At 31.1% G+C, this 5,514-nt stretch overlaps 1 long non-coding RNA gene across 1 annotated transcript; it reads left to right on the top strand.

The window, feature by feature from the left end:
* The first annotated feature begins 575 nt into the window (after positions 1-575).
* Positions 576-2,870, top strand: LOC140441016 (uncharacterized). The gene is made up of 2 exons (XR_011950964.1): positions 576-1,755; positions 2,015-2,870. It is a non-coding gene; the product is annotated as an uncharacterized lncRNA (long non-coding RNA).
* The last annotated feature ends 2,644 nt before the right edge of the window (positions 2,871-5,514 follow it).

A 5,514-nucleotide genomic window follows, 5' to 3' on the forward strand; every position in this document is an offset into this window, starting at 1 on the left:
TATATATATATATATATATATATATATATATATATATATATATATATATATATATATATATAATTGAACATGCAACATAGCAAAAAGCAGAAAAAATAAAATTACAGAGAAGGATTAGACAAGATTTTCACCCAAGCTATTTACTTTAGCTCTAGAAGATATGTTCTGAACTTTAGAATGGGGAAATAAAGGAGTGATGATACTTAGTGAATATCTGAGATTTGCCGATGATGTTGCGTTAATAACAAACGACAGAGAAGAAATGCATAAATACAAAATCAAAAGAAATAGAACTAAAAATAAATCTAGCAAAAACTCTAACAAACGAATCTCTACTTATAACTGAGGATATAACTCTGGACAATAATACAATAATAATATAGAAAAGGTTAAGTCATATATATATATATATATATATATATATATATATATATATATATATATATATATATATATATATATATATATATATATATATATATATATATATATTATTAACTCTGGACAATAATAATATAGAAAAGGTTAAGTCATATATATATGTATAAATATATATATATATATATATATATATATATATATATATATATATATTTATACTTAGGACAAAAAATCGAATTAACAAAGCCAAACATAAAGGCTGACTGTAATAGAAGATGCTCCTTAACATGGTCAGCATTCGGCAGATTACAAACGGTATTTAAATCAAACTTGCCAAATACTTTAAGGCAAAAACTTTTGATGAGTATGTATTGCCGGTACTGACATATGAAAATGAAACATGGGCTTTTAGCAACGAAATAGTCCACAAACTTCAAGTGGCTCAGAGAGCTATGGAACGGAGAATGCTAACATTAAGCTGAGTGATCGTAAGGCCAATGATAAAAATAAGAAGACGAACAAAACTTACAGATGTCAAAAGATTGCCATGTTAAAGTGGAACTGGGCAAGACACAGGAAAAATGGAAGACAACCGTTAAACGAAGCGAATTTTAAAATGGCGACCAAGAGCAAACAAGAGAAGTAGAGGCAGGTCACGAATGGATGCAAAAAACAACAAACAGATTAGAATGGACAGACCTAAGGGAGGTTTACATCCGACGATGGATGGAATAGTTATTGATCATGATAATAAATCTCTGGAAGATCTTCTAATCCCACAATAATTATCTTTCTTGTGTATTTTACATTAGAGGAAAACAACTAGAAGTAGAATTTTCTGATTATCTTAATAATTTAGTTCACAACCATTACGTTCTGTTCGTTTCCCAATTTCGTGATTTCTGTAGTTTGTCTCTTTACAATACAGTTTCTTTTGTTTTATCGGACATCTTTTTTCACTTTCTTGTTTAATTCTTTAAAATCCGTTAATGCTATATCTATATCCTTGGTCTCCTTTCTTTCACCTGTTGTAATAAATTTGAACTTGAAATTTAAAGTTTGTATTTATCTTGGTCTACGACAAACCTTTTCTACAGAATTTGCTAATTATTATGTGGTCATACTCGTAAGTTCATTTATGTTCTCCTTTCTAATGTTTCCTTAGATATTAGCCTCTTGTTAAGGTCATTTTGGTATCTTGTTAATTTAACTTACTTATTTATACAGCGCCGTTTTTTCAACAATTTTTGACGCTTGAATTTAATATCAATTTCGATTGTAACTCTTATTAGTTTATGATCACTTCCATGTACAATATATTTATAACAGATGCATGTGTGCATATGCCGTTGTTATTAGAAAGTATGTATTCAGGTTTTATAGCATTCTTGGTACCCTGACAAAATCTTTTTGAGTTATTTTTGAGTTAGTTAAAAATTTTAAAATATGGCCTATGTTTAATAATTTCTTCTTCTTCTTCAAGTGCCCTGTCCGTTGCGAACGTTGGCTATTAACATGGCAATTCTGATCTTGTTTGCGGCGCTTCTGAATAGTTCGACCGATGTGAGCCCGAACCACTTCCTCAGATTTTGGAGCCACGAGTATCTTCTCCTGCTTATTAGTATGTATTCAGGTTTTGTAGCATTCTTGATACCCTGACAAAATCTTTTTGAGTTATTTAAAAATTTTAAAATATGGCCTATGTTTAATACTTTGCAGTGCATTATTCTTCTTGACTTTGTCATTGCTATAACCCAATGAGAAACTTCTATTGTGCTTATTAGTAAGATATTAGATTATTATTATAAATTATTATCATCGAACCGTATTTTTGTGGGTAGATAATAATTTAGTTGCAGGTATCTATTTTCATTAATTTTAAAAATAATGTCCAATGGATCAAGATCTGGGCCAGTCTTACTAGGCCAGTCGAACATTTTTAGGTGATTTCAGTGAGAAAGTTTGTAGTAGATATTACTTCGTAACAAACTAGACCCGAGGAAGTATTTTTGTTAGCAAAAATCTCGAATATTAGCATCAGACATGAAACCAAAATCTACAGAATCCGAATTATGTTTCTTTTGTGTCGGTGCCAAGTTTGTGGTAGATGCATTTGTGAATAATAATAGACATTGTATATACTTTATATATTTTGTAGCTCCAATAAACTCATTTCCGATAAACAATTTAATTTTAGGTGATTTTATAAAGCTTTACAGTTCATAACGTTTGTGGGAAAAAATACTTTAATCAAAATATTTATTTATATTTTTATTTCGCGTCTCATCTCTACTGAACAGATCCTATACCTATATAACAAACTCTTCACCATTGTACTATTTAACAAAAACTTTTAAACGTATTATACAAGATAGCATAACAAGCTGGTGAAGACGAGTAATACTATCAGCTATAAATACATTTTTCATCTGTACTTTTTTGCTTTATATACGCTGTGATATAATAATAAAGGGCACATCTAATCCCTATTACACTGTCTTTTATTTCTAACTATAAATTTAAGATTTGGCAAAAATGGGACGGAAATATATGTTATATTTTCAGACAAAAACCATTATCCTTTAACTGTATGCATAAATAAGTTTTAATTTATTTATGTGTTAAAGTATCTTTAAACATGACAAAATAACATTCTTCTGTTGAAAGACACTATTTTTTTTTTGAGTTCATCTACAACTATATCAAGATCTAACTTAGCACCAAGTCTTGTTCTATGAACGTCATCATAAAATTTTCTCATCGGTCTTGTTACGTTTTCGACCGTAATTTTGTTTTTATAAAATTTTTATATATTCCCGGACTTGGATTCCATACGTCCAGATAGCTTTTATGATAGTAGATAAAAATGAAATAAAATTAGACTTACTCACAATTTATTTAATTATACCACCAACGACCGGTTTCGCATACTACAATTTGCTATTCATCTTCAGGTCTTACCGTACCTGGTAAATTAAATGATGCCGGCACATTACATTAATAATTCTTGTACCGGCATCATTTAATTTACCTGGTACCGTAAGACCTGAAGATGCATAGCAAATTGTAGTATGCGAAACCGATCGTTGGTGGTATAATTAAATAGATTGTGAGTTAGTCTAATTTTATTTCTTTTTATATCTACTATCATAAAACCTATCTGGACGTATGGAATTCAAGTCCGGGGATGTGCGAGCAAGTCAAATAAAACCAAAATTTAAAGAAGCCAATCAAAAATACTGCGAACGAGAACTGATGCACAATGGTATGTGTCAAACGTAACGCTTCATGAAGACCCAAGAATCCCGTTCATACAAGATGTGATCACTAGATATAGCACGAAGCACCATGAAGGGCTGGAATCAAACAGTAACCTCTTACTTCAACCTCTGATAGAACATAATGCCAATAGCAGACTCAAAAGGAACTGGCCAGCTGACCTGAGAAATGGTTAAAGTGGTCTTGTCACTGAAGAAGACCTCTTCAATAGGAACACTTAGCTCTGCAACCAGCAAATTAGCTTATAGATCATTATTTGTGTTTTGGTTGCTTAAGTGTGTAACTAAATAAAAAAAGCCTGACACAGATCGATTTGCTGTGACTGAAGCCTTTTACTGTACTGTATCAAATGCATTTTCAATAAGTTTTTCAGTCGATTCTATTACAGTCCCCAGCTGTTCATTTACAATGAAGAGTGCATCCAAACGACAAGCCAAACATGTCTGATAATGATTTTAGAGATTTCAGTTTTTTGTTGGTTAATTTAACAATTTCCGCGAAAATACGATGTCTTTTCGGGCTTCCCTCAATGAAACTATATAAGTATTAACTGTATAACTAAAAAAAAAATCAAAACGGTTTCTTTTTATGTGATTTGCGCATGAACTTGCAACAGCAAGGTTAAGAAAGACCATGACAATGAATGTATAAGATTAATTTATTATTTTCTTTACGTCTTATTTGTACTGCAGTAAAATTACCTAACATGGTCAAAGCTCCATTGGAGCAAACAGTTTCAATGTCCTTCCATGAAACACACATTTTTCCAAACTCTTATTTATAGTATTAAAAATTGTTTCAGCATCAGTGATCAACAACTGTTCTAAATGAATCTCTCAACTGGCAATACTGAACCAGAAGGTACACATTCAAACAAGATTGTGTGACGCACTAAGGGGTATTTGCAATCAAAAACCGGTCATAATTATTTATCATAAAATATAATTAAAAACAATATTTCGTTGACATTTTGCAATTTTTAATAAAAATACATAAAAAAAATACCTTTTTTTATAATAATAAATACAATTTTACAAAAATAAGTAATTTTTTTTAAAGTTGAAAATAATAAAGATATTTAGGAACACACAAATGTTTATTCGGAATCAGTGCAATCTGATTCAATGATAATATCAAAATCCTCTTCATCGTCATGATCTTCGACTGTATTGTCGTCCAAACTGTTTGAATTCGGTGTTGCTGCAATTAAAATTGCCTTTGCTTTATCGGAAAATGGCAAAATTTTCTGCTTATTCTTTGACCGACTACAACTGATTATAGGATCAGATGTCCGAAGTAATCTATTTAAAACATCTCTGTTACAGTCAATTCTTGAAAATTTTCGTGAAAAGTCCACCCGATATTTTCGAAAATGCTTATTACGTGCTTCAGCGGCCTCCTCGAACAATTGCCCAATTGGCAGAATTGCCTGTTCGATCATCTGCGCTCCATGTATTAGAATTTTATGGACTGTAGGGCACATTGGATGCCAGCCGTACAATTTGACATATAGTTTGGCAGTATCTTGGGCATAATCTAAGTTTTGGTGGTCAATCTCATGACCACTTGATATTACCTTAAGAGTCACTTTAAACCTGTTAATTAATTCTCTGTTGATGCCTGTGATGCGAGAAGAGCATTCTGTGTGTTGAAAAATCCTCTTAGACGTATTTTCATCATTACTATTTCCATAGCCTGCTTTAGGAATATCAACAAGTAGACCCATTTCAGCTCTAAAACATTTCTGAATTTTCTCTTTTGTTTCCTTAATAATTTTTTTGTCTTCTGGTGTACTGGCCTGATACTTTTTTATGGGTTCTTTATATGCTAAATGCAATAACAGTTCGAAAAAGC

Source organism: Diabrotica undecimpunctata, chromosome 1 (genome assembly GCF_040954645.1).
Source record: "Diabrotica undecimpunctata isolate CICGRU chromosome 1, icDiaUnde3, whole genome shotgun sequence".
Lineage (NCBI taxonomy): Eukaryota > Metazoa > Arthropoda > Insecta > Coleoptera > Chrysomelidae > Diabrotica > Diabrotica undecimpunctata.